At 39.8% G+C, this 12,306-nt stretch overlaps 1 pseudogene; it reads left to right on the forward strand.

Moving 5' to 3' along the window:
- Positions 1 to 11,049: 11,049 nt before the first annotated feature.
- On the forward strand, positions 11,050 to 11,874 carry LOC110287771 (BTB/POZ domain-containing protein KCTD20 pseudogene; annotated as a pseudogene).
- Positions 11,875 to 12,306: the final 432 nt, after the last annotated feature.

Here is a 12,306-nt window from a genome sequence, read left to right on the forward strand (position 1 = left end):
TTTGCCGGGCAGAACCAGAACTGCAGGACATTACAGCTCTGTAAGGTATGTGCAGTCTTGAAATTTCTCCAGAGTTAGATGCCCTTTTGATTGTTTGCATGGCAATTGCACTTTCCCTTTCGGTTTCGTTTTGCTTCCACCACTGGAACTGCTGACTGGTTCCCAGTCTCGGTCAGACCTGGACAGCGCCTGGACAGCGACCAGTTTCAGTCTTGGTCAGGACTGGACAGTGGCAGTATGGGAATTTCTCACTCTGTAGTAGTGGTGTTAAGGTTGGTCCTGAAGCAGTGTGGCCTGAAAATTGCCACTAAAACTATAGAGGGATTTGTCAGGGAGGTAGGCCATGTGGCACCATGGTATGCTTGCTCAGGTTCGTTAACTGTTGCTGGGACAAACTGATAGGAGATCTAGTTAGGGAACAGCAGAACGGCAAACTTAAAGCAGGGATCATGCCATTGTGGAAATTGGTGAGATTGTGCTTAACAGACAAGGATTGTCAGCAAATGGTAGAAGTGGGGCAGAAAATTTTGGACGAAATTCAAGACAGTCTATCAGAGGCAGAGTGGGGAGAGAGATTGAAAGTTGGGACGAAACAAGGTGCACTGAAGAATTTAGGCCTTTCCACCGGCCTTAAGCCCGAGGAAAAGAGATATAAAGGAAAGAATGCCTTGGGAGAGATTAGAAAAAGGGATGGAAAGGGAGAGAAAAAGAGAGAAAGAACTGGAGAGACACATAAGGAAAGGAGCCTCTACCCGCCATTAGATGAGTTCAAGGCACTAGCTGTCAGTAGCTCAAAATTGTTACTCAAAAATTAGAGATTCGCAAAGATCAACTACATACCTTGAATGATTTCCAAAAATTGCTAGGAGATATTAATTGGCGAAGACCATTTTTGAAAATTCCATCAGCAAAATTAAAGCCCTTATTTGACATATTAGAGGGAGATACCCACATATCCTCCCACAGAGCACTTACCCCAGCTGCATGCCAAGCTTTACAAATGATAGAAAAGGCCTTACAAGATGCTCAATTACAACACATTGAGGAGTCAAAGTCATTTGAATTGTGCATATTAAAAACTGCACAGTTACCAACAGCAGTCTTATGGCAAAAAGGACCCTTATTGTGGGTCCATCCTAATGCTTCCCCTGCAAAAATCATTGAGTGGTATCCTAATGCAGTTGCTCAACTTGCACTTCGGGGGATAAAAGCAGCCATTACTCATTTTGGGAAAGAACTTCATATGTTAATTTTGCCTTATACTTCTGTTCAAGTTCAAACCCTGGCAGCAACAACTAACGATTGGGCAGTCTTGGTTGCCTCTTATTCAGGACAAATTGATAATCATTATCCAAAACATCCAATTTTACAATTTGCCTTAAGCCAAGCCATAGTGTTTCCAGTAATAACAGCCAAACACTCACTTCCAGATGGGGTAGTAGTGTATACAGATGGATCCAAATCTGGTGCATATGCAGTAAATGGCCAAGTAACATCTAAACAATATAATGAGACATCACCCCAAGTTGTAGAGTGTTTGGTAGTTCTAGAAGTCCTTGAAACTTTTCCGGGACCGCTCAATATTGTATCTGATTCCTTATATGTAGTTAATGCAGTTAATATGCTTGAAGTTGCTGGGTTAATTAGATCCTCTAGCAAGCTTGCTCACATTTTTCAGCAAATTCAGTCAGCCCTGTTACATAGAAGACATCTTGTGTATATTACTCATGTCAGGGCTCATTCTGGCCTTCCTGGCCCCATGTCTCATGGAAATGACTTGGCAGACAAAGCCACTAGAATCATGGCTGCTGCTCTGTCCTCGAATGCAGAGGCTGCAAGGGAGTTTCATAAACGCTTCCACGTGAAGGCTGAAACATTATGCTGCCGTTTTACTTTAACCAGGAAAGAAGCTAGTGACATTGTCACCCAATGTCAAACTGTTGTCAATTTCTGCCTACTCCTCATGTAGGGGTAAACCCCCGAGGCATCAGGCCATTACAGGTCTGGCAAATGGATGTCACTCATATTTCCTCCTTTGGAAGAAATCAATATTTACATGTTTCCATTGACACCTGCTCTGCTGTTATGTTTACTACACCTTTACAGGTGAGAAAGCCTCTCATGTTATACAGCACTGTTTAGAAGCGTGGAGTGCTTGGGGCAAGCCCACAATTCTTAAAACTGATAATGGGCCAGCATATACCTCTACTAAATTTGAGCAATTTTGTCATCAAATGGATGTCACTCACTTGACTGGCCTTCCTTATAATCCTCAAGGACAAGGCATTGTGAAATGTGCCCACCGTACACTCAAGTCTTATCTTATAAAACAAAAAGGGGGAGTTGATGAGATTCTGCCCTCAGTGCCAAGAGTAGCTGTATCTATGGCACTCTTTACACTTAATTTTTTGAATCTTGAGGAGCAAGGTTGCTCTGCAGCCGATCGACATAGCTCAGACCCTGATAGACAAAAAGAAATGGTCAAATGGAAGGATATCTTAACTGTACTGTGGAAAGGCCCGGATCCTATTTTGATAAGATCCAGAGGAGCAGTTTGTGTTTTTCCACAGAGTGAAGAGAACCCATTTTAGCTGCCGGAACAACTCACCTGCAAGATAGTAATCAAGGGTGGTGCAGAAGATGCTGACCTCCCAAGGACTGCTCCTGATCCTGACAATGCTGAACTTGTCTCAGGTTCCTAGTATGAGGGGCCAACAGAGATGGGCCATTCTCTAGACTTTCCAATGCCAGTTCGCCATGATGCTATAGTTTTTCCAAAATTCTTTACTACTAATAAAACATTAGATTTACCATATCTACCCTAGGATCCTACACGAGCACCATTAGGAGAAAATCGCTCTTTATTAGAACAGGTTTCTTTATGTTTTCAAATTAATGGACCAGCAAAATGTATCAACCTCACAGCTCGAGCTTTGGGGAAGTTTTATGAGCACCGAGGACGTTGGGTGAGCACAACCCAAGATACTTCCAACGCAGATATAACCTTTACAAATTAGACCTTTTGGCAGGAGGCAATTTGGGTTAATGGTACATTTCTACCACCTAACTTTTCAGACAAAGAACGTCCCCACCAAACAAAAACAGCCCCTCATTGTAGCTTGGAAGATGAAGGGCTGATCCTGCCTTGGTCTGATTGTCAATCCTCCATCACTCGTTGGGCATATCAGAGTAAAACCTTTTCCTTTTCTCCCAACATGATAGATGACCCAGAGAAGGAATTTGTTATGAAAAAGGGACTTTTCATACAGGACTTTAGAATGCATCCCTTTCACTATTGGGTGCTTTGTGGAGTCAATGGCAGTTGTACAGAACTCAATCCTTTGATCTTTATCCAGGGAGGAGCAGTTGGAAAGGCTTCTTTTACTGGCATCTCAAGATTTGCTCAGTATTGGGGAATACATGCTACCTCCCAGGACTATTTATTTATTTATTTATTTATTTATTTATTTATTATATTTAAGTACACTGTAGCTGTCTTCAGACACACCAGAAGAGGGCATCAGATCTCATTACGGGTGGTTGTGAGCCACCATGTGGTTGCTGGGATTTGAACTTCGGACCTTTGGAAGAGCAGTCGGGTGCTCTTACCCACTGAGCCATCTCACCAGCCCCCTCCCAGGACTCTTATGGATATACTAATACCAGTGTAGAGATCACTGGGTTCAATAAAACTTTGGTAAACCAGATTAATTATCCATCTACCCCAGTCTTTGTTTACCCCTGTTTCTTGTTTATTCTTTCAAATGATTCATTTGAAGTCTGTTCCAATGATTCTTGTTGGATTTCTCAATGTTGGGATGTAACAAAGAACACCTGTGCCATGGTGGCACGGATCCCACCTTGGATCCCTGTTCCGGTGGAAACACCCTCCACCTTATCTCTGTTTTGACAAAAAAGAGATTTTGGCATTACTGCTGCCGTAATCATAGCAATTTCAGCCAGTGCAGCTGCTGCTACAGCTGCAGGGTACTCTATGGCTAGTACGGTTCAATCAGGCACAAAATTAAATCAGCTTTCAGCAGATCTGGCTGATGCCATCACTGTCCAAAATTCTGCTAGTACCAAGTTAAAGGGAGGGCTGATGATTTTGAATCAGCGCCTTGACCTGGTGGAGGAATAGATAGGAGTTCTATACCAGATGGCCCAGTTGGATTGTGAAAGAAAACTAGAAGCTCTGTGTATTACCAGTGTCCAATATGAAAATTTTACTCATGCAGCTAATCTGTCTAGACAGCTTTCCTTGTATCTTGCAGGAAATTGGTCCAAGGGATTCTATGAGACTCTTGAGGCCCTGAGCATAGCAATTTTAAAGATCAACTCAACGCGAGTGGACCTGTCATTGACAGAGGGCCTCTCCTCCTAGATTTCATCTGCATTTTCTTATTTTAAGGAATGGGTGGGGGTGGGTTTATTTGGTGTTGCCACCTGCTGTGGACTTGTGTTCATGCTCTGGTTGGTTTGCAAGCTCAGAACCCAACAAACACGTGACACGGTTGTGATAGCTCAAGCACTTGCTGCCATTGAGCAAGGGGGTCTCCCCCGAAATCTGGCTATCTATGCTCAAGAATTAGTCGGCATTTGTCATTTTTTGGCTGGCCTCTTTTGTAGAGTTCGCCCTAGGTCATTTAGTAGTTACTGTCACATAGCACTGCGGTATCCAGGGACAGGCAACTTTCCTCATGCACAGATCAACCTAAGACACGGGGCCCGGTGGCGATAGGGTTACCCTATGACAGGAAAGGCTGTGACATTGGAGGAATGACCTAAGACAGGAGCCACAGTGGATGGGCATAATTACACAGACTTAGTCCAGCCTCAATTTAATAAAATAAAAAGGGGGAGATGCGGAGAGCCATGCCGCGAGCAATTGCTGTGGAGAGCAGTGCGTGCTGCGAGCAATCTCCATTATAAAATGGCTGGTCTCCGCTGTGCCTAACTAGTAAACAAGCCTTGTGCGCAAGTGCAAGAGTGAACTCACTCCTAGTCACTGCCCATTTTTGGGGCGTAATAGTTGGGTGATGGGCGAGCAACAAATCAGGAGCAGTCATGCCACATCAGGTGCTGAAACATCACGCTGAGGTCTATATAAGTGACTCCATTTTCTGGGGTCGGGGTCTTCCTGAGAAGTAAGCAATAAAGCTTTGCTACAGAAGATTCCGGTTGTCCTGAGTGTGTTTCTGCCTGCGGGGACAAAAGCTCGGGATAAGCATCCTTGTCTTGTCCCTGATTTTAGTGGGATTGCTTCGAGTATCTCTCCATTTAATTTGATATTGGCTGTTGGTTTGCAGTAAATTGCCTTTATTATATTTAGTTATGGCCCTTCAATTCCTGATTGCTCCAATACTTTTAACATGAAGGGGTGTTGTATCTTGTCAACAAGATACTTTTTTAGCATCTAACAAGATGATCATGTGATTTTCTTTCTTTGAGTTTGTTTATATAGTAGATTTTGTTTAAGGAACTTATTTGTTTTGCCTTTAAGGGCTGCTACCTGTTTTTATTTTTTCCTTTATTTCTTTAAGGAAATACTCTTTAAAGGCCTCTATCATCTTCATGAGGTGGGATTTAAGGTAACAGCCTTGCTCTTCATGCATGTTAGGATATCCAGGGCTTGTTTTAGTAGGAGAATTGTGTTTTGGCTTCTGTTGATTATGTTCTTATGCTTGCCTTTCACTGTCTAATTTTCTTTCATGTTGGTTGGGCTGAGTGCCTTGCATTGGAGTAGGCCTCCTGTGAGGCAGGTGGAGTTATGTGTCTCAGTTTGAGAGGGCCTTTTTGGGAGCTCCCAGATCTCTAGGGAGCACAGTGTGCTACTCAGTAACCTCTGCTGGTGCAAACATGGACAGGAAGCATGGACTGAGTTGAGAATGGGGATGGCAGGGCTCACAGCTGCTAGCCTTGCTATGTCCTGGCATGCAGGGATATTGAGGTGAAGAGATTAGGGTGTTTCACTAGAACCTACCTCTTGGGTGGCAGGTACAACTGTGGGGTGGGGTCCGGTGATCTGCTTGGTGAATACCACTGGGGCTGATGCTAACTGGAAGCCATATATTTTGATCTTACTTATCTATGTCTACTACCTCTGCCCAGATCCACCCAAACCTCCCTACACACCCAACTTCATGTTTTCTCCCCCAAACCCCCTATAAAAGTTTGGAGTCCAGGGTTTTCCAGTTACTCTTGAAGGTGAGGTCTGTCTTCCTGTGAACCACTTACTAGGGTTCACACCATTAGCGAAAACTGATTCTTCTCCTAGCAGTTATTAAATACCAATAACTTCTCAGCTAAGGTGATATTTTTGTTCCTACCTTCTCTCCTACACATTGGGATTTTATATGGCTTAATCTTGTACAGATCTTGTGCATGTTGTCACAATTGCTGTGAGTTCATGTGTACAACCACCAATTAGTGTCCCGAAAACACCAATTTCTTGAAGTTATCTACCATATCTGTCTCTCATAACATTTCTGACTCATTGTACACGAAGTCCCTGAAGTTTATGAGGAGTAATGTTATATATATTCCATTTAGGCATGGCCACTTGCAAGTATAATTTTTTGCAAGCTGATCAGTTTCAGGTAATGCATTAATTGTCTTTTACTGCAAGAAGAATCTTCTTTGAAGAGTGTAGAGAGATTCAACGATCTATGGTTATTCCAATAAATTATTAGGCATTATTTTAACATTATGCTCATTTATTAGGATAATAGTATTAGGTTATATACTAGAGACTATATTCTTACATGTTCTTAGTCATGTTAACAGTGGTTAGTATGGGTATCATGTCACAAGATGGGCCTTTGATCCAATCCAAAAGTGGTTGCTCTCTTATAAAATCCATGCCATTGCTGTATCAGTGGACATATTATATCAAGTTAATCATTATTTTAGGTTGCACAGCTCACAGTTAAGTAATATTGATGGTTACTTTTTACCTTAATGCACTTATTTATATCTTTGGGAAGAATTTTCAATTGGAGTACATTATGATAAGAAATATTTTAACTATATTTATTGCATTATCTTTTTAATAATTTTGTGCACATTGGATAAAATTTGTGATTGTTCATAAGATATTATACAAATATATTTTCATCATTGTTAAGCTAATCTTCTGCATTCTATTATGATTTGTTTCCTCAGTGTGCTGTTATAAAATACCATTTAATATTTTGACAACATTTATTTGTTAACACAAATTTCTTACAGTAAAATAAATTCACATGTGGGAGGTATTAGAATTTATTCAATATTGGAAGCTATTTCCATTTTATCATATGTACTGAAAATTTATTTGTTTTGTGGACATGGATGGAAGAGAGTGATGTCTTGGTATGTATCAGTTCTCCATCTTTGGATGATATTTAACCCTCTAAAATCTAAAGCATAATGCCTGCATAGATATTATACATGCTCTTTATCTCACAAGTAATTTACTTGCATTTCCTTAATTGAATGCATTTGTTGTATACATTTTGAATTGACAGCTTTTAGTGGGGCACATCATCTGATACTTGTGAGCCTGTGTCAAGGTCTTTGTGACACAGATTAGTGTGTTACTAAATATACCTATGCTCACTGAAGGTGATAACAAACCATGATAAGAGATAGTCATGGAATCCATCTGCACTATACATTTTCAGAAAATAATTACTCTGTAGTAGAAATAGTTATTCAGTTAATATTGGGTAAAAATTGAGGGGGTAAGTGAACAGACTGAAGGTCATTACTGTTCCATTTCACTGAGATTCATGCCTCACTTCAAATCTCCCACATTCATGAATGGAAGAACCATGACTGTATGTCTTTTCAATAAGTAGATAATTAAGTTTTGATTCTTACAGACTCTATAGTTTCCAACTCTCTCCTCCTCAACTTCAGTGCTTCTTGGGAAGATTCCTTCTGTCATTAAGAAATAATGTTGGCAGGGGAATGTTTGATGTTATAGACCAAGGCTGCTGCCTCCTTCTGGCTAGATTAAATATTACTTGCCTTACTTAAATTTACTTAATGATGTGCAGCTCAGTATCCTTATCAATATACTTTTGAGATACTTTGATAAGTTTTTCAAGTTAACTTGGCAGTCAGTTGCTCATTATTGTCCAAGTCTTTAGCTCTCGGGACTCTTGAGGTAAAGAAATGTGTTCAAGAGAGATTACCTCATTTGAATTTGTTCCAAATATTCTAACATACTTATTGAGTAAAATAGAAATGATATAAAAGTATTATAGGCTTCAAATAAACTATAAATGAAAGACCCTTTTCCTGATTATATGACACAAGACATCTCTGAGAACTCAAATCTTACCAAGCTGCAGTATATCTTCAGTTGATTTTAGTCCTTGAGGTATTATGTTTTGTTGTGTGCTAAATATTGTTTAAGAGGGTATCTGAGACCTCCATGTATAGAAACATGTTTTGATTACAGAGTATAAGGCAATATTAGGATGTTGTTCTAATGATTTTAAAGACTGAAATGTCTGCTTATTTGAAACCAGTATTAGTTTGTCCAAAAATTTTAAATAGCTACATTGGTTATGTGGGTGCACAGTTGTTTGTAAATGCTAGTTTACTTTTGTAAAGCAAAGCTTGCTCTGAAGGCTTCACTACATTTGTTTAAAGCATTGCATGATCAATTACAGTATTGTCAAACCTTTTATTTTTGTCAGCAGATAAAAGTATTAAAACAAGTTAATAAATACATAGTAGCTTGAGTTGTTGCAAATTCTGGGGACAGAGTGTCTTTCTTTTCTATGAAGACATTTTCCCAGGAGGTGAGAATATGCAACTTCTGTTTAAGTAAGTTTTGATATTGTATGTAAGTCTTTTAGTTTATATTTTTCATATTCAACTCTTTATTAGATTTATCTGAGAGAAATAAAGTGAATTCATATAGAAATGTATTTCCTGCATGCAGTTAGTACTCCATTATTATTTGTAGATTATCTGTAAGTTCACAGTCAATAAATTAGAGCAAGAAACACATCATTCAATGTTCCAAGACTGATTTAATTCACTTTATATTGTTATTACCATTTGTGTCTATATTTGTGCAAATGATCAATCTCATCCTTCATTATAGCTGAGACCATTCCATTGATGTACAAGATACTGTAAAACTTCTATCTTTTAATCCACAATCTTAATAAGTATTAAATTACAATTTTTCTAGGGAACTTTTTAATAAATTGAAGGCAGGAATAATATTATTCAATTTTTATAGTACAAACTGTTTGATAAATTATAGTGTGGTTTATACAACCAAGTATGCTATAGATTAATTATTGTTTTTATTTTATTAGGTAAATAATTATATTAAATCCTAGAAGATTTGTTCAAATGAAACCCAACATAAGTAATGAAAGGTACTAAGATATATAGGAAATGAGAGCTGGATATAAATTATTTTATACAATATAAATGTTTTAGGTTTCAAGACTGAGAAGTCTAGGTCTCCTAAGTGAGGAAGAAGCAGCAATGTGAAAGAGACATGTTGAGTGTGCATCACAATGGCATTTTAGAGAGCTCAAACTTTGTATGTGTCTTCACCTCAACTACACATGAATGCAATTGCCAGATGCTAGTCAAATAAAACTGCTTAACAGGTATAATGCAATTGATAATTCCCAAGACAAAGTTGATCTGTGTTCAAGAAGTGGTTTGTGAGGTATGTTTGTTCTGTTCTTTATATGCTAGCTAGTATATGTCTATAAATTATTTTTAAGTTGAATGAGATTCTGATGACTTACTTACTGTGAGCTGGTATTCACAATGAAACCCTAAGAATATTAATCATAGCTCATTTATTTAGATGTCATAGGCTCTGAGTAATATTTTAGGCACTATGTATGAAAATAAAACGAAAGAAAACTAGGGATTAGATGATATAGAAGTCTCTGTGGTAAAAATGAAGGCAAAGATAATGTCAGTATACTGTGATGATGGTAAGAGAATGGGTATGCACTGTAACACGTGTATATGGCCCCAGGAGGCACAGGGTTCACATCTTTGCTACTCTCTTTCCCAGTTTGTGTTAGATTCTTTTTTGCTTTGTTTCTGCTTTTTTTTTTTTTTTTTTTTTTTTGAACAAAAGAATTACAGCTATCAGTTAGTCACGGTAATAGTTACATCCTATTCACCTCTGAGTAGTATTCAGGAAGCTGTAATAAGGTTAAAAATCAACCATGTAAATATATAAATCAGTGATAGCTGACTAGATACAGAAACAAAGTAAAAATATTGCAGATTTTTTGCAAGAAATAATTCTGAAATCTTCTTAACTAATCCTTTTTTGTTTTCCAGGTTGCAGTCAGAAGCATATAGTTTGTATTTTTATACATATTTAATTAAAATTAATTACAACTGCTTTCTCTTTCAACTACAACCCCAACCACCTCAAAGATACTCTGCCTCTAACTCTAGCTCTTCCCAAGTATCTCCCCTCTTTTTCATGTCCCTTTAACTCTCAAATTGATATCTTCTTCTTCCTAATACACACACATACACACACATTACACACACACACACATATATAATGTGTATATATATTTCTTCTTCTGCACACACACACGTGTGTGTGTGTGTATTGAGTACATTTTTGTTTGTTGTTTGTATGTATATGGTTTTAGGGTTAACCACTTTGTATCAAATAAAAAAATATCTTAGTTACAATTAGAAAATGACCCAATCCCATGCCCCCTCATATTGGTTATACATTTTTTCTTAATGAATATAAGTCTTTTGGTCTTTTGGATGCTGGATTTCTGTGAACATTCTCAACACTTAGGAAGCATTCTGTAAAAACTGTGCCCCATGTTTACCATTCCTCTTTTCAGTTTCTGTTTTCACTGTCTCACTATTTTATCCCATGTATCATAAAATTTGTATCATGGTTGCTGGTGCATAGGCTGGTGAAAGGCACAAGTTTATTCATTTTAGATTAAAAGTATTTATAAAAATTCTATTAGTGCCGGAGCTTGGCGGTGGCTTTGGGGCTAAGTGGCCGAGAGCGCTGCAGCAAGCGCCCGGATGTTTGGGCCGGGAAGAGAATACAACTTCACAAGGCCCAATGAAAAGGGGGAGTATGTGATCGTGGAGGGGATCAGCGCCACTGGGTTCCGCACAGTCCTGGATTATTACAAAACTGGCATCATCAACTGTCCAGATGGCATCTCTATCCCAGACCTCAGAGACACGTGCGACTATCTCTGCATTAACTTTGACTTCAACACTATCCGATGTCAGGATCTGAGTGCTCTACTGCATGAGTTCTCCAACGATGGTGCCCACAAGCAGTTTGACCACTACCTGGAGGAACTGATTCTGGTCATCATGGTGGGCTGTGCCAAGAAAGGCGAGCGAGAGTGTCACATTGTCGTGCTGACAGACGAGGACTCCGTGGACTGGGATGAAGACCACCCTCCACCCATGGGAGAAGAGTATTCCCAAATTCTTTACAGCTCCAAGCTCTACAGATTCTTCAAATATATCGAGAATAGAGATGTTGCTAAAACTGTGTTAAAGGAACGAGGCCTGAAGAACATCCGCATTGGAACTGAAGGTTACCCTACTTGCAAAGAGAAGATTAAGAGGAGACCTGGCGGGTGGTCTGAAGTCATCTACAATTATGTGCAGCGCCCTTTTATCCAGATGTCATGGGAAAAAGAGGAAAGAAAGAGTCGCCATGTGGATTTCCAGTGTGTTCGCAGCAAATCCCTCACTAATTTGGTGGCTGCTGGAGAGGATGTCTTAGAAGACCAGGAGATAATAATGCATCACCCACCACAAGTAGATGAACTTGACCGCTTAAATGCTCCACTCTCTCAGATGGCTCCGAATGACTTTCAAGATTAGGGACAAACGGCCTCTGCCCAGTTGTTGGAGCTCTTCTTTGTGTGGGTACCCCTAATCAGGCCTCCCCGCCCTCCTGGGGTTTCTCACCATTAGGAGATGCCTCCTCCTGTCTCCTTCCCTTCTGAGTTGTGACTGTGCCCTTTTCTGGGTCTGCCTCTGGCTGGGTGAAGAAGCTCTCTGGTAAAGGTTACCAGCTTTACCAGCCCTGGCAAACGAGCTTTTGGGTCTGGTGCTCTTGGTTGAATCTTTGCATTCACCTCCTGGTGCAGGAGAGGAAGTGAACTGTTGCCTCACATCTGGCACAGCAACCCACTCTTACACCAGGTGAGTGGTTTCACAATCAGAAAAAATGCTTATTAGCAAAAGGACGTCAAAGGAGACAGTCTGTGCTGGGGTTGGGTGTGCCCACCTGAGGAGGTGCCAGGGCAGGTG

Source organism: Mus caroli, unplaced genomic scaffold (assembly GCF_978045245.1).
Source record: "Mus caroli unplaced genomic scaffold, Mus_caroli_1 scaffold_2, whole genome shotgun sequence".
NCBI lineage: Eukaryota > Metazoa > Chordata > Mammalia > Rodentia > Muridae > Mus > Mus caroli.